The following is a 27,931-nucleotide window of genomic DNA, read 5'->3' on the forward strand; positions in this document are numbered from 1 at the left end:
TGCACAAAGAAAACACACTGAAAAAACAGAGAGATTTTTTTCGTCTAAACTCTTTCAGTTGTAGGGATTGTAGGCATCACTTGTGACACTAGTGTCCCTTTAAGGACTCAGATCAGGAGATGTGTAATGATGAGTGTATACAGCACCTCCACCAGTAGTTAAGGTTAAGCTGCTGTCTTGTATGTTGTGTGGTATCTGACCTGGGGGGTGTAGTCGGAAGTCAATTCCTGCCTGTGTGTGCTGGAGTTGTTACCTGCAGTATTCAATAAATCCTTGGATTTCTATAGCAAGTAATAAAGCTGGTAGCAGTGGCTTCAAGATGGCAAAAGTACATTTGCCTGAGAAGAGATGTGCTGGTCATGCAAATGAGACTGGACTCTGACTACTTAAGATCCTTTGAGCTGTTGATCGCAGTGAACAAGTGGTCTGATGCGAAAGCAGCACAGTGTTTTTGGATGGTGATGCCACAGACTTTGACCAGCAGCTTCCCAGTACAGATCATGGATCGTACAGACAGTAAAATAAACCATTATATGACTGCTCTGAGGGGGAATTGTTGCTTTTAAAATAGCAGAAGGAGCAGCAAGCCAGGAGGCAGCAGGGTGGGGAACCCCTGTGTGATGGGTTGGACCCTCCCATCTGGGATGTTACCTGATGTACTGGGAATTCACTGAGCCTGCCTGTCCCACTAGCCTGGGCTCTCTCTCCCTGTTTTGCTGAATTAGGCTCTCCGGCCTCTGGAGGCACACACACAGGTAGGAACGCACCAGCTGTAGAATCACACAGAGTCTGCAAACAGCTCTCTATGAGAAGACTCAGCTAAGAAATAGGTCAGCACTCAAGTGCAGCTCCCCTCTGGAGAGTACACCCAAAATAATACTGTCTTGCGCTGTAGAGAAATCTATACAACGTAAACTCATGAATTTGCCCCCTCCCTCAATGTGGAGGAAGATAGGCACAACTTCTTGCCTCCCCCAGTTAGAAATTGCACAAATTTGATTTAATAATAAACAAAAACAAGTTTATTAACTATACAAGGCAGATTTTAAGTGATTATAAGGGACAGGAAACAGAACAAAGCAGACTAGCAAGCAAATAAAACCAAATACGCATACTAAGCTAAGATCTTAAAGAGACTGGTTTCAAGAAGTAATTTTTCACCCTAAATCTTGTTTTAGGCAAGTTGCAGAGTTTCTGTAGCTTAGAGTTCCAGTTATTTCTCTTTACAGACTAGACTCCTGTCTTAGTCTGGACTCAGCCCTTGCCTTTCCCACTGCTCAGTTCCTTTGTCTCGTCAAATACTTTCAGCCGTCTTTCTTCTTGGACAGGAAGGCAAAGGAGAATTGTCCTGTTTGCCTTACTCCACAGCCTTAAATAAGATTTACATAAGGTGGGAATCTTTTGTTTCCCAGTCTTGACCTCCCTCTCCTGTTAGTGGAAAATTACTAGAAGTCCAAGATGGGGTTTAGTACCAGGTGACAGGACCACCTGACCTAGTAGTGTCACAGCTATGTCCCAGGACCACTCTGAGGAAGGAGAGAGATTAGTATCTTCAAAGTCTTATTGTTTCTTCCTAATGGCCCATCAAGGCTGGTGGCCTGTTGTCTGGTGGGTGTCTCCCAAATACACACACAGCTGTAATTGTTACATAGTCAATATTCCTAACTTTAGATACAGAAATGATACAAATTGGGTAATCACATTCAGTAAATTATAACCTTTCCAATGATAAGACCCATCTTGCATAAAATATAGCTCAGTTATACCATATCCATATTATAAGCATATTTCCACAAAGAATATGGGGTGTAATGTCACACCCCGCATAGCAGTTTGTGTGCACTGAGGAGACAGACTGGCCAGGGGGATGGCTCAAGGGAAGCAGAACCTGCTGTGCTGAGTCAGTAATAAAGTGGTCCTCACAGACTTCTCTCTGGCCCCATTGGGATCCATCGTCACAGACTTTGTCAAGTAATCCTGTATAACGTACTATGGCCTGTTATTCCTACCGCCCAAGATGCAGATGTGTGACGTCTTCGTGTTTGCTAAAGAGATCTTGGGAGAGCTACTGTCAATGACTGGTGGGCTCCTGCCTCACTCACCACACCACCTATTGCACAGTGAATGAGGCTGTGTCCCAAACCAAGGGCACCTGCCATAGGGCCAGTGTGGAAGGGTCCTGGCACTGACGCTCTGATAATACTAGCTAATGTAGCAGTGTCATAATAAGTATTTTGAAGATGTGAAGTGGTGGGTCAGTATTAACTAGTCAGTTTATTTAATTATTTACACTGTGTTGATTGTCCTAATTAAAAAGACTCTTTTTTTCCAGCTGCTATATTTCCTTCTGGATGCAACAGAAGATACACATATCATCTATCATTTGCACCCGTCACCTTAGTAAAGGAACAAACATGAAAAACAAATCGCTGTCTGTGAATGGATCATTTTCATGTTCCCTCTTCTATGAGGGATGGAGGGTCCAGGGAGGTATTTTGAGGGTGAAAACTCACTGGCCATTCAGATTGGAGGACACCTCTAAAGAGCTGTCTACATTGTGCTCCAAGAGCCTGATCTAACTCACGCTGCACTCAGTAAGAGAAGTCATCTTTCCAATGAGTGGAGGTTCAGGCCCTAAAAGAAGAGGGGTGGGCATAGCCAAGGCCCTGCAGACCTGTGCACTGGGTTAAGAGAGAGGATTTTACCTGTGCAGTGCTAGAAAAATCCAAATTCACTGGGAAAGGGAATTATAATACTACAGACAAAGGCAGGGATGGGTCACTGGATTGCTAATCTTCTGCTAGAAACCTTCTGCTGGAAAGAGGACCCTTTTCCATGCCCATCTCATCAGCTACCAGCAGGCTGGGTACACACAGCAGTTGCGGAGTTTTCCTTACCCCACTTTGCCTGGATCTCTGGTACCAATTCTCTCTTGACCCAGGTGACGTTGCTGGCAAGTGGCACCTCCTCCTGTAATTTAAATGCTGGTTATTTATCCAGTTAGAAGTTGATTAATTCTTCAGGTCTTTAGTCTTTTAGGGGGATGGAAGGAAATCCTCCAGGGGGTGGGGAGGCCAGGGGAGGTATTACTCTGCCATGGAGGAAGGATTAAATTCAACTTGATTCGGTCCCCTGGCACTCCTGCCTAAACTTTGTTCTTAGGCTTCTGCTGAGAAGCTGAACTTCGCACCAAGGACGATCAGCAGAGACAGAAACGGAAGGGCTGCAAAAAGAGAAGTGGCTGTGCCAGCCTTCTCCAGCCTCTTTGGAAGGAACCCTGGTGTAGCGCACCCTGAATAGGCTGTACCTTCCCCCCCCGCCAAACCCAAACCAGCTCCTGTAATAAGAGCATCATGTGCTCTGGGCACTATGTGCAGAGCTATGACGCTCCTGCTCACTTAGCCATGACCAGCCAGGCCCTGCTCCTGCAAACTCTTCCTCAGACAACTGCTATCCCACCTAAGATCTTGGTCTCCAGCTGGGGCTCACTGGCCCTGTAGGGGAGGTTTCACAGCGACAGTCCCTGATGCAAGAGCACCTCAGTGCTCCGGCTGACAGCAAGAGTCAAAGTTTGGGCTCCCTTGGGAGCTAGAGGACAACGGAGGGAGCAAAACGTCTGACAGAGCTGAGAAACAGCCTGTGTGTACATTAGCCTCTTTTCAGAATATGATACTGATGTGTTTGCTGGACTCATCTCTATTAGCTCACATTATTGCCTGCAGGCAAAGAGCTGGATTCCTGAATGGGTTCCAAGCTAATTAATTGAATGAAATATATTGTTACCACACACATTGCAAGCTGGCCTTGAAATACAAAAGGCCGATTATGTGAATCTCTGTGCTAAACTCCTCAGCCGCCAACTCCTCCTGAATTGTCACCTCCTCCCCTGGGCAGAAAGGTTCACTGGGTCGTGGTAATGCAGCTTAGAATTGTGTGTTGCATTTACGAATGGAGGTTTGTCAATAACATGAGAGGTGTGTCGATAAAACAGCCTCTAGGGTCTGACCTGACTGCAGTGCAGGGACTGGATTAAGCATCTCAAGAGTGAGTACTGGAAAACCAGAGACCAGAATCCCACTGTGAGCACATGAGTCCCATCAATGGCCCCGGCACAGTTAGGAAACCCCATTCTCTCAAAGCCAGCAATTGCCTCCGAAATAGCTTTAATTCCAGTCACCTTAGGATTACCCATATGACTGACTGCCTCCAAGACCTCTGCCACCACTCTACCCACAGTCGCCCTTCCAACACCAAACTGGCTGGCAACAGACCTGTAGCAGTCTGGGGTAGCCAGCTACCAGATGGTTATAGCAACCTGCTTCTGGTCCAGCAAAGGGGACCTAATGTATGTATCTTTACACTAAAGGGTCATGGAAAGCTGCTCACAAAGCTCCAGAAATGTAGCTTTCTTCATGCACTCTGCCGCCAGGGCTGTCCTCTGGCTGGGGGGATTGGCCAGTGCACAGCTGAGGGGGTGGAGCATGTGGCAGACCCACCACACATTAGTGTTACCGTGATCTGGCGTGAAGTGGCTGCCCAGACCGATGAGGCACCAGAAGGTGAGTGTGACACTGGGCAGTGGAGACTAGCAGGCCACTTGGCTGTTGCAGCTGGTTCCTCACCTCCAAACCCTCTGCATTCCACTGCTGCTGCCCTCGGCGGGCGACGACCTTTGCTGGATGGAATTAAGGGACCAGGCTTTATTTTAAGGAACACTTTAGGGAAACCCCAGTTCCAATAGCAAACTGTGTTTGTCTCCCAAGCTCACATTTCTGCCCACACTGCCCTCAGGTGTACCGTGCAATTAGAATCAGCTTCAATTTAATGTATAAAATGGTCAAGGGATGTCCCTTAAAATAAGGACGGTCTCCCTGTCTGCTTGGGCCTGAGCGGGCATCTGCTGACCTTGGGCCTGACCCCTGGCCCTGACCTTGGGATACCCTGGGGTTCACGCACCTTCTCTTGTTCTTTCATTGCAGAAAACTAAAGCAAGGCACAAGGGCTGCTCCGTAGCTCGCTGGTGCTGTCTGGGCAGCAGCCTCCATGGAGAGGCCTGACTGTGTCCAATGCACTGGGCACAGGAGCACCAGAGGGACAAATGGGAGCTTTATCCCTTTAGTGAAAATCCTGACTCTGGCACCATCTAGTGGCTAAAGCCAGGAACAAGCTGTAGGAACTCAGACAAGCTGCTGTAATCAGGATGTAAGCCATGGGTCGGCAACCTCTGGCACGTGGCTAGCCAGGATAAGCACCCTGGCGGGCCGGGCCAGTTTGTTTACCTGCCACGTTGGTTCGCCGTCCCAGGCCAATGGGGGCTGCGGGAAGCGGCACAGGCCGAGGGATTGGCCGAACCTGCCGACGCGGCAGGTAAACAAACTGGCCCTGCCTGGCGAGCCGTGTGCCAGAGGTTGCCGACCCCTGATGTAAGCCATAGAAACGTTGGTGTAACGCCCGCTCCAGAGGTAAGGGCAGCTGGGGCCTCACCTGCCAAGTCCTTAGACCTGGTGGGTTCCCATAAGTGCATGCACACATCTCACTCAAAGGGAGTCTCTGGTGGGGCTGGCAGACTCTAGTACTAAATCCCCTTTGGCAGCAATGCAAAGGCAGGGGCAGGACAGCCTTGTCCACAGGGGTCCTTGGGCCTGGAGCCTGAGCTGTCCCACAGCTCGGACCCTCTAGACAAGGGGGATAAAGTTCTTGGAGAGTCTCTGGTGTTCGTTGGCCTCATTTGGGCTGTTCTGGGTCACTTGATAGCTTTTTTGGTGAGATGATAAGTTTGGAGGATAAAGGTAACTAGGGTGACCCAATGTCCCGTTCTTAGAGGGACAGTCCTGTTTTCTGGGACTTTTTCTTATATAGGCGCCTATTACCCCCCACCCCTGACCCGTTTTTTCACAGTTGCTATCTGGTCACCCTAACGGTAACAGTGTTGATGTATTTAGCCTTCTGTAAGGCCTTTGACTTGACGTAACCTTTTGATTGAAAAATGAGAATGATATAAAATCAACATGGCACATATTAAATACTGGCTAACTGATAGGTCTCAAAATGGGATCGTACACAGGGAATCGTCAGCAAGCGGGTGTGTTTACAGTAGGGGCTTGCAGGCAGAGGTTCTTGGCCTTTGGCTATTTAACTTTTTTACCAATTACCTGGAAGAAACCATAAAATCATCCCTGACAACGTTTGCAGATGACACAAAAATTGGGGGTGGGGTGGTAAATAATGAAGAGGACAAGTCACTGGGCCAGATCACTCTGTAGAGCTTGGTAAGCTGGGTGCAAGCAAACAATGTGCAAGCAAATATCATGTGGCCAAATGCGAAGCTATAAATCTGGGAACAAAGAGCGTAGGCCAGGCTTACAGGATGGGGAATCCTGTCCCGGGAAGCAGGGTCTCTGAAAAAGGCTTGGGGGTCATGGTGAATAATCAGCTGCACTTGATCTGCCAGTGTGAGGCTGTGGCCATAAAGGCTAATGCAATCCTTGGCCGTATAAACAGGGACATTTCAAGTGGCAGGAGAGAGGTTTTATATATTATCTCTATGTTTGATACTGATGCAGTTGCTGCTGGAATACTGTGTCCAGTTCTTAGCATCATGGGGTCATAGAGCTTAAGGCCAGAAGGGACCACCAGATCATCTAGTCTGATTCCCTGTGTATCATGGGCCACAACACCACCCAGCACCCTCAAACTAGACACAGCAACCAACATGAGACCAAAATATTAGAGCCCACAGGAGCCTAGACTATTATGTGCCACAGGCAGACAACAGGGGGGACCAAGGACAGTGAAATGATTAAGTGAGATCTACCCAGATAATCCTGCCAAGTGACCCACACCCCATTCTGCAGAGGAGGGTGAAAAACCACAAGATCACTGCCAATCTGGCCTGTAGGAAGATTCCTTCCCAACCCCACATGTGGTGATTAGTTAGACCCTGAGCATGTGAGCAAGAACCAGCCAGCCAAGCACCTGAGACAGAGAATGATCAGTCCCTCCTCAGAGCCCTGACCCACCCTGCCCAATGTCCCATCTCCAGCCATGGCCATCCCTGACACTTCAGAGGAAGGAGATTAAAAAAACCCTCTTGGAATACACGGGGGGGGGGGGGGAATACACCCTCTATGACCACTGCAGGTGGACGGCTGAAACCCAGGGCGGTTGAGCCCTGCTCCTCACCATCACAAGCAACCCTGTCATACAATGGATCTCATAAATTAGTCTACAATTCAAGAAGGATGTTGATACATTGAAGAGGATTCAGAGAAGAGCCACTAGATTGATTAACGGATTAGAAAACATGGTGTACAGTGACTGAGCTCTTTGAGACAATCTGTTTGTCTTACAAAGAGAAGATTAAGGGGTGACTTGATCACAATTGATATGTACCTACCTGGAGAACAAAAATTTGACAATGGGCTCTCCAACGTGGCAGACACGAGTATAACACAATCCAGTGGCTGGAAGTTGAAGCTAGATAAGTTCAGACTGGAAATAAGGCGTACATTTTTAACCATTAAAGTAATTAACCATTGGAACAATTTACCGAGGGTTGTGGTGGATTCTCCGTCACTGGTAATTTTTAAATCAAGATTGGATGTTTCTCTAAAAGATCTGGTCTAATTCAAACAGGAATTAATTCAGGGATGTTCTCTGGCCTGTGCCATACAGAAGGTCCGACTAGATGATCCCAGCAGTCCCTTCTGGCCTTAGAATCTGTGACCCATGATTTCCAGAGGCTATGTTTGACCTGAAGGCCACACACCAAAGGTGCTCTGTTCCCATAGCATGCTGACAGGAGACGGTAGCATTGCTCAGCCGTTACGACAGGCCTGGGAGCGAAGCGATCTGGGTTCCTTTCTCATCTCTGTTACTGAATCACTGCGTACCAGTCACGTTCCCCTCTCTGTGGCTCAGTTTCCCTTTTAAAAGCGTGCTGCAGATGACCAGTACTTCATCTTCCTCCTCATCTTGCTCCATTAGCTGGGGTCAGCGGCTCTAGTTCTTTGCCTCCAAGCACTCCTTTCCAGTACATCTTCTAAGCTGACATCAGCGTTCTTCATGTTCTCCTTCATCATCTCGAACCACCTTTTCTGGGTCTTCCTCATGGTCTTTGTCCTGTGACTACTAGATCTTGCACTTTCAGACCAAAATATCCGGTGTCTCATCATCTCACATGACCCGACAATCTCAATTGATACTCTCTCAGCTTTTCTGTGGTGGGGCGACCTGCATTATGGCTCATACTGTTTCACTGCGTAGCCTATCAGCTCTCGTCTTATTCTATGTGGAGTAATTGTTCTTCTCTCTTCCTCATTGGCCAGTGTTCTGACCATTATGGTGGGCCTTTGGTCTTTACTTTACTTGGCATATTCCTGTCACAGAGAATTCCCACCAACTCCCCTCCATTTGCACCAAGTATTCTTCACGTGTCTCCCAACATCTGCATCCACATTTCCATCCTGGCTCAACACTGAACCGAGTTATTTGAACTATTGTGCAGACTAACTCTACACATCTAGTTTTACTGGCTTCTCATTGTCCCTTTCTATGCAGCACGTGTTCCACCTTTTACCAGCTGATACATAAGCCATTTTCTTCTAATGCAGCCTGCCATCACCATCTAGCCCCCGTTCACTGGGGCAGACTTCAGTGTACAAGCCACTCATCACAGGCAAGGGGGGTTTGGACCTGCTGCCTCCGCCTACCCTTGAGCTGCCCCTGCAACCCCAGTACCTATTTGGCCTTGCACAAGGCTGGCAGCCTGGGGAGTTGCCAGGCAGGAGCTCCCCAGCTCCTCCCGCCTTTCCCCAGCCCAGCTCCACCTCAGGTACCCTGGTACGCTCCCCAGCAGCCAGACCCATCTCCCTCCACAGCTAGAGGAGACTCTCTTTTAGCCTCTGGCTCACAGACCTTTTATAAGGGCTAGCTGAGGTCTGTTTGGGGCGTGGCCACCAGCTGTGCCTGCTTCCCCAGTCAGCCTGGGAGCTGCTTGCCCCAGCCACAGCCCTCTCCTGGGCTGTTTTAAACCCCTCAGGGCAGGAGTGAGTGACCACCCTGCTACACTGTCAAGGATAGTCCTGTGATCCAAACCTCCAATAGCGTATGGGCTTCTGAGATGTTCCTCTTCTCTGGCTTGTTCCAACCATGCTGTGACTCTCAGGTAACAAATGGTCCTGAGGGCACATGTGCAAACAGTATAGGTTTGTGGCCTTTCCATGGTTTGGATGAGAATTTTTTCCCCCATTCATTTCCTCGGACAAAAAACACCACAGCCCTGAGGACAAGTAAAGGGCTGAACCAAAAGCCATTTCTTTGGCAACCTAGGCCTACAGGAGTTCCCCATCCTGGGTAGGAGACATCCTCTGGTGATGTAGGCCTGCTTCTTCCCTGCCCCTAGCACAGGGGGCATGGGAGTGGGGAAGGATGTGAGGTCATGGCATCCTTGTGCTCTGACAACCCCAGATGCCATAACATCCCTTCAGGACTGTTAGCAGCTTATGCCAGGGACCACCCCTGCAGCCCATCTGCACCAGGACTGGGGGGCACAAAAGATTCTTGAGGCCGCTGTTGCCCTTCTCCACCACAAAGCTTCACAGAACACCACTCAGACACAGGCCGGGACTGGCCCTAAGTTCTTCTGTTCCTGGAGCTGCTTTCTCTTGTGGGTGCTGAGGCAGCAGGCAGTTGGAGATTGCCACTGAAACTCAAGTAGCAGATCCAGTGTTGGGCAGCAGGCCTGCAGAAATCTGCCAGCACTGATCCTCATGCTTCTGAGGAGCCTCACCGAACTCCCCAGGACTCCATGGGGGCATGCCCCTTTGCAGGAGCAGGGCCTTAGGCGATAGCGAAGCTGTAGGATGTGCAGAATGTGAAGCCTTCCAAGGACTCCGGGAACAATTTGCTGAAATTATATTGCTAACATTTCTTGCACTAGGACGCCTGCAAAAATGTGTGACACATTCTCCCTTGCCTCCACCAGACAAATAGGACTATTGGGAAGACACACAAGTTATAAAAAGCCTGGTTGTCAAGGCCAGTGATTTGTATTGCCCATAGAAAATATATATTAAACTCCACTAAAATCTGTGGGAGCCCTAGGAACTTGGGAGGGAGGAATATTATGAAGCATGATAAATATTCCAAACACGCTGTGCGTGTCCCATAAATGTTATCTTCGAAACAATTGGCTAATGTGAACCAGCAATTAGCATGTGAAATGAAGCCCTCGCTCTGTAAAGTATGGGTTTGCAGTGTGACTATTCTAAGAGCTCTTTGACATAGTAAAAAGGGGAGGCTCCGTGTTTAACAAATGTCCTCATAATGCACTCAATTGAAAAGCTTATTTAAGGTTTCTGTGTTTGTTCCAAACTCCTCCAGATGTCACATTTGTCACATCAGCACTGGGCTCATGTTTATTCTGTTCTGGCTGATAAAAAACGACCCCCATTGTGGGACTCATTACAATAATTTTTCAGGAGCATAGAATTCTAACCGCTATGCCACAGTGACTATTGCCTAGCTCTTAATTTCTTTGTTCCTACCACTTGACCACCGCCCATTGCCAAAAACGGGCAAGAACCCCGGAATGCTGATAGCCAATATTCCACAAGCAGGTGTATAACCAGCTGATGAATTGTATGTTGGATCCCCACTAAGGATTGGTTCACACCGATGATAACAGCCTAACTCATCTCCCAGTTTCTCCTTTCGCTGTAGGAGTTGAAGGTGGTGCTACGGATGTTAAGCTCCTAAGTCCACACCCTGTAGGACTAAAAATAGTATGTGATGGTGTCATAAAAGAGTGCATCATAATGCCTATGCACAGAGGGACTGAACGGAGGTTACATGGGCAACCTTCATTCTGGCATTTCCTAACTTTTGAGCGCTTGACTTTGCAACCTTAATATTTTTTTAACACTTTTTTTTCAGAGTTTGTGGGGGGTGCGTATGTAATATCTGTCTGTCTTGGAGACTCCATCTTAAGTTATCACCAGGGATCCTAGTTTTCCGTGATTAAAAATAACCAAAATTATCCTATAAAAAAACATAAAAATCTGTGTTTTTCCATGATTAAAATCATAGAATCATAGAATCAGGGTTGGGAGGGACCTCAGGAGGTCATTTAGTCCAACCCCTTGCTCAAAGCAGGACCAATTCCCAACTAAATCATCCCAGCCAGGGCTTTGTCAAGCCTGACCTTAAAAACCTCTAAGGAAGGAGATTCCACCACCTCCCTAGGTAACCCATTCCAGTGCTTCACCACCCTCCTAGTGAAAAAGTTTTTCCTAAAATCCAACCTAAACCTCCCGCACTGCAACTTGAGACCATTACTCCTTGTTCTGTCATCAGGTATCACTGAGAACACTTTATATCCATCCTCTTTGGAACCCCCTTTCAGATAGTTGAAAGCAGCTATCAAATCCCCCCTCACTCTTTTCTTCTGCAGACTAAACAATCCCAGTTCCCTCAGCCTCTCCTCATATGTCATGTACTCCAACCCCCTAATCATTTTTGTTGCCCTCCGCTGGACTCTTTCCAAATGAAATGCTGAACTTTAGTTTCCCTAGCCACAATATATAAGGTGTCAGTCGAACATGCTTTATTGATATACAGTAGCACCCCGTTTATCCGCACCTCCATTATCTGGCTCTCTGTATTAACCAAATGACCAGCTGCCTGGAGGCAGCCGGAGGACCACCACCCATCTTAAAATAAGGGATAGAAAGCTCTTTGCCAATTCTCCTGATTATCCCAATTTTTGATTATCTGATCTGGATAGCATCAGATAAATGGGGTGCCACTGTAAATTTAAAGTGCATTAAAAAATCAACCCCAAGATGGGAAGGTTGTGTGCACTGAATAAGTGACACTGGTATTTTCAGTAAAATATAGTTAATAATTAATATATGTTTTTATTTTTTCACAAAACGCAAAAACTAAACATTCTCTGTTAAAATGCCAATTCTATGTTTTTCCATGTTTTTCCGTATTTTTCGGTGGCAAACGGATTTCTAGGTTCCCTGGTTATCACTCACTGGATCTTAGCGGTGTCAGGGCATTGCTAATGGGCTACTGAGCCTGTCTCCTGTAGATTGTGAGTTTGAATCCAGACAAGCTCACCAAATTATTTGCAAATATAGAAATGAACTAATTTGCATAAATGTTTATGCAACAGCAAGTGTCCTCAGTCTTTTCACCAAATGTGGCTTCCTTAAACCTTTGCCAGCACATAGGGCTTCTCACAGTGTTTTTCAAAAATAGGGAATTGTTTTCTTAGCACCTCACCCCACCCCTCCTCTCAAAATTATTATCATCATCATCATTATTATTAATAATAACAATAATACAGTACTCACTGACATTTGCCACGGTATTTCTTGCTGCTTTTTGCAGCACTCAGCAACTCCTGATCTTGTTGTACAGAGATGAAAAATAAGAGATGTCCCTTGTAATACAGGACTGTTGGCGACCCTACCAGCAAAGGACTGCAGGCCAGCTGAGGTTCGCTGAAGAATACCATCCTCCGGCCATACCTCCTCCCCACTCCCTCCCTGCCCCCTATGCCATGGGGGAGTCATGCAAGGGCTGGGTACATGCTGCAGGAATTCTCAGCTAGCTTCCAGCTCCTCTGTGCAACCAGAGCAACACGAAGGGGCTGTTAATGCAGGAGAGAGCCTATGGCTCCAGCCAGCTTGAGTTTTGAAAAGGTGAAAGACTTTCCAGATCCCAGGGGCTTATGTATCACACATAACCTGAGCAGCAAACTCCCCCAGGGACTGCTCCCTCCATGCACCCCAGAGGCACGAACCTCCTCCTTTCTCTCCAAGCTTTAGCACCTAGCAGCCCTGATTCTGCATCTAACAAGGCCCCTGAGTTAGCCAGGATCCTTTCCTGCCCCACGTGGGCAGCTCTAGAATGCATATTGTTCCGCTTCACCTTCTGGTGTCTCTTCCTCAGCTCCTTTCCCTTGCATGGCACTGGGACTCCTCCCTGCGCGCCCTAGTCTCGCCAAGTGACTGCAGAGAGCCTTGGTCCTGCAGGAGAGCAGTCGTTGGGCCTTCACACACCCCTCTTCCTACAGTGTCAGGGCAATGAGCACCTACCATCGGGACCAAGCCACAGCACAAGCCAGGAGCTAGGAGCCAGTCTTTCAACAAAAAGGTAGCAGGTTTTTGGAATGGACGTGGTTGTGAATACCGAGCTAGGCATTTAAAAGCGTGGACTTATGGTCACAGTGACGCCTAGGCAGTGAAGTTCAAAAGGGCTTCCAGACGGATGGTTTGGGAAAGGAATGTTGCATTGTGGGATTGCAGCTGGAGGTTTGCTTATATCAGCACAGGTACATAAAAAATGGGAATAACTGTGCTAGAAAAATCAGAGAGTTTTATTGGTAGGAGAGAAAATTACATATGGATGCATGTGCCTAAATAGGTGAGTCAACTTTCTAATGTAGCAAAATGACTGTCTCTTTATTAAGTCTCAGAGGTCAGTTTGGGCTTTTCACAGCAGTCTAGGGGATTTAGGCACTAAGACTAGATTTTCAAGGAGCTCTGCATGTTGTGTGCTGAGTTCTTTTGACTATCTGGCCCTGGGTGTGGTGCTGAGATCTGGAAAGTTTGACCCTGAGCCCTTCTGAAAAATTGGCCCTAAATTCCCTAGAATGCTTTGCACATCTCAACCTTAGTTTGTAAAACATAGCTCATGAGAAGGTGGGTGAGAATCTTAGCTCCATCTTGTATGGCTCCCGCTTCAGCGGCAGCGAGAGCCCAGACCACCCCTGGTTGTTTGAGTGTTTTGCAGCAGAGGAGCCCAGCTGTGCTGGGGTAAGAACTTTTCTTTGTCAGCAGGCCCAGTAACGTGAACCGTGTTACCTCAGAAAGCAGCACTAAATCCTGCTTAGGAAACCAGGCTTGATGTGCAAAGCATTAAGGATCAGAGCGAAGGAAGGGGAGGTCTCTGGAGTATGGTACTCGCAGACTGCAGAGCTGAATCATCATCCCATACATCATCTAGGTGACATGGAAATCGTGCTGGGAACTGTGGAAAGGATTTTGCTACCGTAATTCTCCTGGAGAACGGAGGAGAAAGGAAAGCAGGGCATCTGGAAAAAAGACTATGGAAGATTTTACTCTTTATTTCAAAGTAGAAACCACTCCACTGTCAACTCTCAAAGAGAAAGAAACTCCCTTATGAAGATTAGCTTGTAGTGGAGACATCGTCACAAGCTGTAAAGCCTGCAAGTCCTTGACTCTGCAGCCCTTCCACCTAATATGGGCTCCTTACTTCAAAAACTGGTTGACCAAATCTGTTGTTGATGGTGCTAAGGTCAGTTCTGGATGGGTGGGACTATCTAGATCCCTTGGGTTTCAGGAACTGCCTAGACACAGGGATGCCCTTCTGACACTTCAGTATGAAAAATCTGCAAAGTGCTGCACATTGGAAAACATAATCCCTACTATGCATACAAAATGATGGGGTCTGAATTAGCTGTTACCACTCAGAAAAGAAATTGTGATATCATTGTGGATAGTTCTCTGAACACATCTGCTCAATGTGCAGCGGCAGTGTCACAGAATGTGGGGGGAGACAAGGCCCTGCACCACCCCTGGCTTCCTGCGATTCACCCCCCCCCCCAGTTAGGGTCCCAGGAGCACCACAGCCCCATTCGGGTGTCAGAGCCCTGTCTGGGCTCCCCTCCATTACACCAGCCAGCTCCTGAAACTCTAACTCCCTCCAGCGTCTCTCACTCTGCCTCTCCCCGGCTCCTCCCCCAGCCTTTGTCCAGTTTCCCCGGGCAGAGGTGTCACCTGGCCTCCAACCCCCTTCCTGGGCTCTCACGTTACATGCTCAGGTATCCTCCCTCAAGGCCAGTCTCCCATCCCCCAATGCAGACCGTCCCAGCCAAATTCCCCTACAACCTTCCCAGGCCAACACTCCCCACTCAGCATTCAAAGAACACATTAAGAACAGTCCCAGTTCGTCACAGGCAGTCAAAAAAGCAAACAGTGTTAGGAACCATTAGAACAGGGATGGATAAGGAGACAGAAAATATCATAATTCTACTATATAAATCCATGGTACACCCACATCTTGAATACTGTATGCAGATGTGGTTGCCCCATCTCAAAAAAGATATTTTAGAACTGGAAAAAGGTACAGAGAAGGGCAACAAAAATGATTGGGGGTATGGAACAGCTTCCATATAATGAGAGATTTAAAAGATTGGGACTGTTCAGCTTGGAAAAGAGATGACTAAGGGGGTTATGCTAGAGGTCTATAAAATCACAAATGGTGTGGCAAAAGTGAGTAATGCAGTGTTATTTACCCCTGTACATAACACGTGAACCAGGGGTCACCTGATGAAAATAATAGACAGCAGGTTTAAAACAAACATACGAAAGTATTTCTTCACACAACACCCAGTCAACCTGTGGAACTCATTGCCAGAGAATGTTGTGAAGGCCAAAAGTATAACTGGGTTCAAAAAAGAATTAGCTAAGTTCATGGAGGATAGGTCCACCAATGGCTATTAGCCAAGATGGTCAGGATGCAAACCCATGCTCTGGATGTCCCTAAATCTCTGGCTGCCAGAAACTGGGACTAGACAAAAGGGAATGGGTCATTCAATACATTTCCATGTTCTGTTTATTCCTTCTGAAGCATCTGGCACTGGCCAGTGTCGGAAGACAGGATATTGACCCACTATGGTCATTCTTATGTTCTTAACAGCTAAAACAATGGTTCCAAGGAGAAGTGGTCTGTGTAGGTCACAAGGTAGTTTGATTTGTCTTCAATTCAGTGACCCATCAGCATCTCCAAAAATACCAAACTGATCTGAGTGTCCGCCTTAGAGGGGGCTGTCTGGTTTTCTGGCTTACATTGCAGATGTCTCCAATCTCTAAGGAAAAGGACTAGGAAAGTTTCTGGGGTATCTAGTCTCCACTGATATATGCTCTGCTCCTGATGTGTCTCCACAGTGTCTCCACTTGGCTCACAAACAACTTTTTGCCAAACAATAAAAACCTGGCAGATGACTTGCAGACCTGAAAGACATGTTTCCATGGATATATGCCCCCTGTGCACATGACTGATTTCCACAGGCCCCTGATGGATATACCTGATATTGAGGCTTTGTGTGTGTGTGTGTGTGTGTGTGCGCGCGCGCGCGCGCAGTTTTTAGGTTTTTTAAAATATTTGTCCCTGAGTATTTAATTTATTAATCCTGTGCCCATGTTTGTGACTGAGCATGGCTGGATGAAGTTTATGCATCACACCCATGTAACAATAATTAATGTGAGCTGTGATTTTTTGTCACAACTTTTTCAGGCTTGTCACTAAATCGACCCACTTTCATGAAAATGTAACAGCCTCAGCTCTACAGAATTTCAAATGTCACTGCTGATATTTCCATAGATCTGATACTAATGGGTGACTTTCAGCTGAGGAACTTTCAGTGCAGAGGTAGGCATTGAATCCATAAGTCCTGACCCCCAGTCGCTGGCTCTCACTGCTTTTATTACTATAGTTACGGCATTGTTGGTACCTGCACACCTTACACCAAAGCCCTGTAGCCAGAGCCTTGTTCTCTGCTCTTCTCCTGCAGCTCCATCTTCATCACTTAGACAGGGAGCAGCCTGAGTATATTGATGGGGAGCCTACGAAGCTCTGCTACGCAAAGGCCCACACAAAGAGCTGGCTCTTGCATAGTGCCCCAATGGTGATAAGGCCAGATTTTGGGGGTGGTGGGAGGGGGAATGAGGTTCACAGCCATGTGCCTTCACCTGAAAAGAGCTGCCTGGGCCCCACGACTTTGACCCTATGGACCATCTGCTGAAGTGAATCTGCCACACTTAAGTGTTACAATGGCATGTGTGGCGCGAGGTGGTCACTGATAGCTAGGTCCATTCAGGGCCTTAGGACCTTGAATAGCATCTGAGGTTGGCCTGGTTACCAGAGCCAAAGGTAGTATACTTGCATGAGGAGTGCATACCTGCCTACTCTGTCTGAGAGGTTCTGAATTGGCTGGGGTTGCTGGGTGGCCTTCATGCTCAGTCCCAGAGAGAGTGAGTTGCATGTCCCAGGGGATGGATTCAGTTTCTGAGGGTACAGGGGCAGAGATGAATACACTGCACACCACTTCCACCCCAAGAGCTGGGCACAGCTCCCCTTGCCAGCCAGCATAGCCTTCCTCTTACCGCGACTGTGGTTCGACCCAGGTCCCTGCTGTGCTCCGGCACTGGAATGCCAGGAGGGATGAGGACTTAGGACCTGAGCCAAAGCCCATTGCAGTGAATGGGTGTCCTTCCATTGGCTGTACCGTCCTTGGGTCAGGGCCCTGAGTGTCAGCTGCCTAGTGGTGGCTCTTCAGCCAAAACCCCTCACAGACCACCTGAGACAGTCCCAGGGTTTCGTGCTGCTCCCTTGGGGTGAGAAGAGGGAGGGTCATGTGAGATCAGGGGATTTGTAATCTCGGGGTGTAAGATCCCAGGTGCCAATTCACTTGTAAAAAGCCAGAGCAATGGAGACGATGGCAAATTGACAAGCTCCCCAGTGCCAGTGGGCTCCCTGAAGACCCCGTGAAATAACAGCATAGAGCACCGTGGCCTGAAAACCCAAGGCCACTCGGCCTCCTTCTCCACAGAACACCTGCCAAGGGAGTTGAGTGGGTTTCACCAGGGACATCTTGGGACCGTTCCTGTCTTCCCTCTGTCTGAAGGCAGGTGGAAGAATAGTGGGGGTTTTATAGATCGAGGCCAGGATGGGCCATTATGATCATTTATGTTGTGTATTTGGTTGTCGTGGTAATAGAATCATGTGTTGCTATGGCAATTGAGTTAGATTATTAGGGGATAGCCCAGCCAGTTTGGGCTGGTTTTTGGTTAGTTCAGTGAGCGGCAATAAATGGCTGCTTTCAAGGTTTACAGCTCTCTGTGTTTCCAGTGATTTCTTCCTAAAACTTGCATCTGAAGAAGTGAGGTTCTTACCCACGAAAGCTTATGCTCCCAATACTTCTGTTAGTCTCAAAGGTGCCACAGGACCCTCTGTTGCTTTTTACAGATTCAGACTAACATGGCTACCCCTCTGATAATCTTCCTAAAACTGTTGCCCCCAAGGATATAACAACGTGGCGACGAGGATGGGATGTCTGTGCTGCCCCAGCAACAGAAGGAAGTAGAAGTTAAGGTACAAAAAAAACCAACAACCCTTTTTGCTGCTGGAAGGGGGTGAGAACTGGCTTGTTTGCACTGACTGCAAACTGGAACTAAAACCATGGCTACACTTACAGGGACTCTGGAACCTTTTGTGGAGACTATAGCGCAATGGTGTGTATATACTGAGTGTTTTGAGCTTTTTGTTATTGCAAATGACATTACAGAAGAGAAGAAGGTGCCAATATTCTTAAGTGTTGTAGGGGCTAAGACCTACTCCCTGCTACGCAGCTTACTGCACCCTGTTAAGCTAGAGACCAAATCTTACAGTGACATTGTGGAAATCCTGGGGTCCCATTTTTCTCCAAAACCACTGGTAATTGCTGAAAGATCTAGGTTCCACAAAAGAGACCAGAAAGAAGACGAAACAGTTGTACAAATTGTAGCAACTTTGAGAAAGATTGCAGAACACTGTGAATTTAAGGAGATACTAAATGATGCCCTACGTGACAGGCTAGTGTGTGGCCTCCACAGTGAAGCTATACGGAAGCGCCTATTGACAGAGGCTCAGTTTACCTTACAGAAGGCTGTTGACATTGCTGTCTCCATGGAACTGGCTACAATGGAGGCACAATCCATCAGTGCATCCCCTACCCACAAAACTGTGGGGAGTCAGGAATGTTACCGCTGTGGTAAGGCGGGTCACCATGCATCAGAATGCTGGTGTAAGGACCTGGTGTGTCGACATTGTGGCAAAAAGGGACACATTGAGTGTGCCTGTAAACAAAAGAAAAAGAGGCCTGTGGTCTGGCTGACCAAAAAGGGAAATTTGCATACTCTAGAGCAGACCCAAGATGACCAAGGAGACACCTCATCACAAGGATAAGAGCCGCTCCACGTTTTGTCTTTGGCAGTGGGCTCACATGAATACTGGGTAACCCTGTTTTTGGACGGCAAACCTATACGCATGGAACTGGACACCGGTGCAGCCGTCTCGCTGGTCTCCGAGACTGTGTATAAAGAAAAGCTACAGCATCTTCTGCTTAAAGCAACAAAAACTGTTCTGAAGACATATACAGGAGAAGCTGTGCCCATGTTGGGCACTACGGATGTTAAGGTGGAGCTCAATGGACAGGCTGCCAAATTGCCACTGTTTGTGGTGAGAGGTAATTACCCAGCCTTAATGGGTAGGTCTTGGCTTGGGAAGATCCAGCTGAACTGGGCAGAAGTGCACCGAGTGACTAAAGAAGAAACCAGTCTGACCACTGTACTAAGGAAACATGCTGCTGTTTTTGGAGAGGATCTGGGAAGTATGAAGGGAATCACTGAGACATTGAACATTAAACCTGACAGTCAACCAAAATATCTGAAAGCCCGAACTATGCCATATCCCATCAGGCCGAAGGCTGAAGAAGACCTGGAGCGCCTGGTCACAAATGGAGTCCTAATATCAGTTACCCATAGCCCACGGGCAACTCCTATTGTTCCAATAGTGAAGAAAGATGGCTCCCTCCATATTTGCGGTGATTTTAAAGTCACTGTCAACCCAGTGTTGTGTGCACAGCAATACCCGCTTCCCCACGTCGATGACCTCTTAGCAGGCCTGGCTGGGGGACAAAAGTTCAGCAAGATTGATCTGAGTCAAGCATATTTACAGATGCATGTCGATGAAAAGTCCCAAGAGCTGTTGACTATTGTGACGCATAAGGGGCTTTATCGATACTGTTGCCTAACCTTCGGAATAATGTCTGCTTCCGCCTTGTTCCAGAGGGCTATGGAGCAGATCTTGTGTGGCTTGCCAGGAGTCCAGTGCTATCTGGATGACATCCAGGTCACTGGAAGGAATGAGGAGGATCACCTAAAGAATTTAGAGGCTACCCTACAAAGACTGGAAGAGTATGACCTACGAGTCCGCAAAGACAAGTGTGAATTCTTCCAGCCCTCTGTTGAATATTTGGGACACATCACTGATGCTACAGGTCTTCGTAAGGCCCCTGCAAAAGTTAAGGCTCTCCCTCCTCGAAATGTTAGCTAGCTTCGCTCATTTCTAGGACTATTGAACTATTATGGAAAGTTCATCTCACAGTTAGCCACACTGTTAAAACCTCTTCACGAACTCCTTGGGCAGAACAAGGCCTGGAAGTGGACTGATGCCTGTGAGGTTGCATTTACTTTGAACAGGTAGAGAATACACCCATCACTGCTATTCAGGTAAAGAAGGCAACTTGAGTTGACCAGTATTGTCCCAAGTTATGGACCTGGTGATGCATGGAACATCTCGACGGACCTCTCCGGTCTCACCCGACCTTGTTACCTACATGTCCGGGAGGACGGCGTTATCGATCCAATCTGGTTGTTTGTTGTGGGGGAGATGAGTCATTATCCCACCACCACTGAGATCACAGATGTTAGAACAGCTACATTCCAGTCACTGTGGAATAGTGCTCATGAAGGAAATTGCACAAAGCTATTTTTGGTGGCCTGGATTAGACAGTGCTATTGAAGAGAAGGCAAGAGCTTGTATGTCATGTCAGGGTGTGAGGAATGCACCCCAGTGGGCACCCCTAAACCCATGGGACTGGCCTGAAAACCCGTGGCAACGTATTCACGTTGACTTCGCTGGCCCCCTTGAAGGAAGCATGTTCTTGGTGGTGGTAGATGCCCATTCTAAATGGCCAGAAGTCGCTATAATGCAGTCCACTACTGCAGAGAGTACTATCCAAAAACTACGAGGACTCTTTAGTGGTTTCAGTCTGCCAGAACAACTTGCAAACTACAACGGACCACAGTTCGTCTCTCAGGAGTTTCAAAATTTTATGAAGGCAAATGGGATACACCACATCACTTCAGCACCATATTATCCATCCACCAATAGATTAGCTGAAAGATTTGTGCAGCCAATGAAACAAGCTTTGAAATCGGCAAGGGCACAATTATCCATTCAAAAACATCTGGACACCTTCTTACTATCCTACAGAAACACACCTCTTGCTATGACCAAGGCATCCCGGGCCTTTCTAATGATGGGATGACAGCAGCGCCCTTGCTTTGATCTGCTGAAACCTTCTGAACCCCGACAAATTGTGCAACGTCAGCAGCAAGATCAAGTCATCAGGCGTGCACCCAGGACAAAAGACCGAACCTTTAGCCCAGGACAGCCGGTTTTGGCTCAGAATTATACTTCTGGAGCTAAATGGGTCCCTGCCACTGTCATCGCTCAAACGGGACCTATTTCCTACACAGTCCGGACTGCAGAGGATCTCACCTGGTGGCAACATGTAAATCAGCTGCTGCCAGGTCATACCAGTCCTCAGGACACATCTTCAGTTGAGTTGCCTGACTTCACCACCTCTGGTGAGACATCGAATTAAGCGTCACCTGTTCCTAACTTTTCCCCTCCATTACTGCTGGTGGCAGAGATACCCCTCTGCCCGGCACGAGCTGATACCCCATCCTCACCCATTCGCCCTATGAACCCTGAGCCCATTGTCAGGCCCGCACCCAAGACACTTTCGGGTGCAACACCATCAGAAATCTGCCGTAATCCACCTAGAGACAGAAGGCCTCCTCAATGGCTGGATCTTTAGCTAGGGTGAACCCACGGTTATGGGGCAAAATAATCCCTGGGGTTTAGCCAGGAACGGAGGCAGTCTACCCTCCTTCTCTAGTTTAGTGTTTGTTTTATTTAGGGGACATTCTTATTAAGGGGGGAGGAATATGTTGTGTATTTGGTTGTCGTGGTAATAGAATCGTGTGTTGCTATGGCAACTGAGTAAGATTATTAGGGGATAGCCCAGCCAGGAACGTTTTTGGCTGGTTTTTGGTTAGTTCAGTGTGTGGCAATAAATGGCTGCTTTCAAGATTTACAGCTCTCGGTGTCTCCAGTGATTTCTTCCTAAAACTGTTGCCCCCAAGGATATAACAATTTAGTCTGAACTCCTGCATAACACAGGCCAGACAGTTCCACCCAGTGATTCCTGCATTAAGCTCACAGCTTCAGCTAGAATGTATCTTTTTTGTGAGAGGCATCCAGTCTTGATTTAAAATTTTCAAGTCATGGAGAATCCACCATCATTCCATTTCCCTTCACTGTTAAAAATTCCTCTTAGGTACTGCATCACAATGGGTCCTCAGACTTGATATGGGTTTCGGGCGTTCCTCTTATTTTAACCAAGCCAATTTTCAGCCCCTCACTACACGCTGGCTTGCTCCCTTGCATTTGCTAAGCCCGGAGGGAGCACGCTTGTGCAGAGTAGGGAGAGAACAGTTAATCAAGGAAATAACGGAGAACTTGTATTTAGCCACTTACCCTACAATATTATTGCAAGAATTCTGGGCCACAAAGACCAAAGGCTCAATGCAAGGCGGGAGCCATGCTGGGTAGAATGAGCAGGCGTGCCCAGGTGGAGGTGTATGTCTTGAGAGGCATAATGCCTCCTGGCTGCTGGGAAGCACTCCTTCCCCTGCTATTCGTGTGCGGTAGATACAGACGCTGCTCCCGTTAGTGCAGCCATCTCAGTGTCATCACCCTCCCTCCCCCCCCAGCACATGGCTGGCTCTTGCTCAGGGGTGCTGAGGTGGATAGTTTCCAGCACTCCCTTCCTCTGCCAATGTGCCTGGGCACCAGGAGGCCTATCACAACTGCGTCTTATCTGGGCAGCTGCCAGCTGGTGTCTCCATAGATCCACCTGCAGCTGCAGGAGGGAGGCTGCACCCTATGTTCCCAGTGGTTTATTTCCATCCAACCAGGCTCTGAGGATCTTCCAGGCTAGGCTGGTCGCATGGGATCCCCTCCCAGCCAGCTCTGCGGGCTCCTGGATGGGGGAGTGTGTTTAATGGGGCACATGGCATCATAGGCCCCTGGCACAGCACCGGCGTTAGCTGGAGTGACGGAAGTAACTGTTAGCAGTGCTGAAAATCCAGTCCAGGGAGCCCAAAGGAAACATCTCTAAGTGAGGTGAATGGTGTGAGCGGCACAGAGATGAGGTGGCCAGCAAGGGACAAAATCAACCAGAAACAGAAGGTGAGGGGCAAACAAGGATCAAAGGGCAGCTCGTAACCTAATGGATTATACAGAAGCTATAAAATCGTCCATAAAAGAAAAGTACAGACGGGACTTCAATGTTTTAACCAGATGCTCACATTTCTGTTAGTCAGAAAATCCAACCCTGCTGAGGATGAAATCGTTCCAATTGGTTCGGAGCGTGAAGACTTACCAGGAAACCATGTAAATCAGAGGTAGCTAAAACGATTCACCAGCCCAAGAAACTTCTGAGTGGGGTCCAGGGTTTGGCAGTGCTGGATATACGATCAAATCTCTGCGTCTGTCATCTTATCATTCATACTGTCTAGCGTTTAGGCAGCGCCAACGGGGTACCAGGTTCTGTACCTGCAGGCACGTTCCTGGACTAGGGGTTTATACTCTAAGATTATATAGAGGGAATTCATGTCGTTGTGGAGTGGTATAAAGGCTTTATTGGCATGAATTTGACTAGGCTACATTACATGCAGGTGACAGAGAGATTTTGCATTCTTTCCCGTGAAATGTGGAATTCCCAAATGAGCAGCACATAGTCTGTGCTGAGGATTGAGTTTTCTGGGGACTTTCAAGGAAATGCTTTTCTTTTCTTTAGTGTGGGTTAAAGATCCCAGTTTCCAATCATTTGTAATAAAAAGGATTTTTTTTATCTGTTGATCCCTTTTTTGGGATGCCTTTTGCTCACAAATGGCTGGTTTGTTTTCATTCACACTTTCCATACTTCACTCTCATTGCAAGGAGATGCTGGATGTATATTTGTTTAAAGAAATTAGGTTGGAATCAAGCAAAGTTTATTTTCCTATATTTCCCAATGTTCCCTTAGTCTAAACAGCCACTATTTCCCCTAACTTACAATGGAAGTGAAGTTCCGTAGTGGAATTGAAGCTACTCATGCCCTCAGGAAAGATGGCCAGGGTCTTGCTAGTGCAGGGGCAGCAATGCCACTAGTTAAGATGGCCACCGTCTGCAAAGCCACAGATTGCCCTCAGGGAAGCTGGCCACCATATCACTAAAGTTTTGCCATGTGAAATGAGGCTGCTCCTAGCAAAGATGGCTGCTGTTTTCAGGGGAGCGGGTGCCACAAGTTATCCCCTGGGAAGATGGCTGCCATTTCACTAAAGTCTTTGCCATCATTCCTCTCAACCTTCATGCTTCCCAATGTGTGGCTCAAGCAACTGATATTTGTGACAAATGACCATGGTGTGGAACAGCTGGGTTGTTGCACATCACACCATAACTGACAGATTCTAATGGTTCCTAACCATAAACCGCTTTGAAAGGATGTTTTCTTACTCTGTGAATTAAATAAACCAGTTTTTTCCCCCAAAAGAAAAGTGGAAATACAGAAATTCTCTCATGTGCAACTATAAGACCCACATGGGTCATTAACAGGACTTGGCACTGGACCTTCAAAGTCCTGGCACAGATTTCTACAATCTGAACTAAATTAATCAATCCTCCAGCTGGAGACAGACCCAGACTCAAATATGCCTTGTGGACCAGCCACTAGAGGGGACAAGGACCCATTCCCTCCTAGTGTGGGGGACACAAGCCCATACATATGATTGAGCTCCAAGACCCAGTGGCTATATTGGCTCAGCCATATTAGAGACCTAATTTCTATTCCTAGGTTTGCCAGAGGCAACCTTATGCAATTTCTCAGTTAACTTATTTGTTATGCTAGGGAGGGAAGACTGCTGCATGCCTAACTCATAAGAGGATTTCACTGCAGATATTGCACTGGCTTATGGAGTCTCTGACCTCACTGCTCATGTTTGGCCAATACAGGACATATCAGGCCTCACGTAGACTCACTTCAGCCCCAGTATGTGGATTAGCATTTTGGGATGTGTGTCTCTAGGCAGTATGGATGCTAAGTGGCTCTCCTTACCTCCTGCCTGTGCATTCCCATTATAACGACTGTTCTGAGTAGCTGAGGTGCAGTGTCTGTTTGGGCAAGTCTATTTGCAGAAGCCATTTCTCTATATCACGTGAAGGAATTCTGTCTGATTGATGTGCTCAAGTTCCTGGTTCATAGATTCCAAGGCCAGAAGGGACCATTGTGATCCTCTCGTCTGGCTCCTGTATAACTCAGGGCAGAGACCTGCTCCAAAATAATTCCTTGAGTAGATCTTTTAGAAAAACATCCCATCTTGATTTAAACATTGGCATGATGGAGAATCCACCATGACAGTTGGTAAACTGTTCTAATGGTTAATGACTTGCACAGTTAAAAATGTATGCCTTATTTCCAGTCTAAGTTTGTCTAGCTTCATTCCATCTTGGTGCATGCTGAAGATTTCAAGGGTCCCAGTATTCACAGTCTTTTGTGGCATTGCTGCGCTGGACTAAAATTCTGCAATGAACATCAGAGGCCCTCTCGGTATTGAATGTCCCAGTGATAACTGTGAACTGTCATCAACACTCTTTGAAGATGTTCATGAGCTGATAACCAGGGCCGGCTCCAAGATTTTGGCTGCCCCAAGCAGCCAAACAAAAACAAAAACAAACAAAAAAGCCGCGATCGCGATCTGCAGCGGCAATTCATCGGGAGTGAGGGACCGTCCGCCGAATTGCTGCCGAATAGCTGGACGTGCCGCCCCTATCCGGAGCGGACGCCCCAAGCACCTGCTTGCCAAGCTGGTGCCTGGAGCCGGCCCTGCTGATAACAATGGGTTTTTGAAGATGGACTGCAACCTGTGCCTTCAGGAGTTTGGGTTGGATCTCCTCAGTTATTAGTAAAGGATAACAGAATCATTTTAGAGCTTCAGTGAGGTGTGAGCAGTTTGCCTGGATTTTTATAGCTACCATAGTGCTGAAAGTTGGTCAGTCATGTAACTTTCTTTAAGATTCCCATCTCCACAAGTTTGTTAATCTGTATAAACTCCTTCTTCAAAGGAGCAGCTGCTCTGTGCGGCTTGTTGTATCAACCTCAGGGTTGATTTCCATGTGATGTTCTCCAGAAGGCATCTGAGGCCTTTAAAAATACATCTCCATCTTGATTGTTTGTTTCTTCCTTTATTAGAGGCATACACTTTGCAGATCATTACATTTTCTGCCACTTGGAGAAGCCCCAGCTTTTAGCTCAATGGTCTACATGGATCCAGATAGCTCTTTGTAGAACTCTCTTGCAACAAATATTTGCTGAAGTTGTAATTAAAGCTTTGCACTCTGCTGTGAGGGAGATTAAACAAGAATGCACTGAGGGTAGACTTTGTACTGCCTATGTGTGGCAGCCCTTCAGGTGTGGGAGTTCATAGGTTGCCAGACCACCTTGTTTGGTTGCACAGGGTCAGCGTTCAGTAGCACTTACTGTGCTCCATGTAATTTGCTGGGCAAAATCAATAGTCAGGATCATGGCCCCACAATCCCTTCCACGCTGCCCCCTCCCCAGGGCCTGTGTCAGAGCAACTGGATTTTGCTGTAAAATTTCCTGCCTTTTGCCTGCTCCAGATTTCAAACATAATATTGCATTTTGCCTTTATTTTCACCTTTATTTCACTTTTGCCTTTATTTTCCATGTTAATTTTGGAATAGAGACATTAAGACAAATCACCGAGTTAATCAAGTGGCAAAGTAATACCGTGTATGTGACAAACTGCTGCCCCTAGCTCACAGAACCAGCAACCCCTGGAATAGCTGGCTTCCCACCTAGCTCATTTAAAGGTGATCTGCGAAGAGGCTTTCTAGAACTGGAGTGGTGCCCTTTTTTCTGTTTCTGTTAGTTTATGAAGGATAAAAAAAAGCCTGAAATGTGGGCTTTGTCCAGGTGAGTTCCCCTGGTTTTATAAGAACGGCCATACTGTGTCAGATCAAAGGTCCATCTAGCCCAGTATCCTGTCTTCTGACAGTGGGAATGAATAGAAGGGGTAATCATCCATCCCCTGTCGCCCATTCCCAGCTTCAGGCAAACAGAGGCTAGGGACACCATCCCTGCCCATCCTGGCTATTGGCTAATAGCCATTGATGGACCCATCCTCCATGACCTTATCTAGTTTTTTTTTTAACCCTGTTATAGTCTTGGCCTTCACAACATCCTCTGGCAAAGAGTTCCACAGTTTGACTCGTGTGAAGAAATACTTCCTTTTGTTTGTTTTAAACTTGCTGCCTATTTACCTCTGAATGTGAGCCTTGATGGACCTTGGATTTTCTGAAGGACCTAGGGGAGATTGCGGAACATGTGTATTGGACACACTGCATGGACGTGTGTTTGAATCTTTAACAAAGACATCCTTTCTCCAACCCGTTCTTTGGTTAGACTGGTGTTAACAAAGACAAAGAGAGTTTTGTGACAGCCTTTTGGCCCTTGCAATGCCATAATCCGCAGAGTGCTTCAAGGTGGACAAGACCTGAATTTCTATTGTAGAAAAGAGCAGAACCTCTTCCCTGCCCCTCTTTCCTTCTCTCTGGGTTTTGTTAAAGACAAACCTTCCTGCCTCCCTCTGTCCTAGAGAAGCAAAAGTGGGGAAAGGGCATGAACTAATCCCCCACTCCTTTGCCGCTACCTTTTAAGTGTCAGTGAGAGCCAGATTTCTTTCTAGTGCTGCTTGAGTCATTTTTGTGAACTCGGTTTGTGAGAATAAGTCTGACCAGAACCAAGAGGGAAATGTAGTGCCTTTCCCCCCTGTTGAAAAAGAAAGGACAAAACTACTCAACTGGTTCTACACAGATTTTCTAGAAACAGTTCCTCTTGGGCTGAAGCCAAGTGTAAATCATTTCAGCCTCAAAGAAATTTATC

Source organism: Trachemys scripta, chromosome 21, assembly GCF_013100865.1.
Source record: "Trachemys scripta elegans isolate TJP31775 chromosome 21, CAS_Tse_1.0, whole genome shotgun sequence".
NCBI lineage: Eukaryota > Metazoa > Chordata > Testudines > Emydidae > Trachemys > Trachemys scripta.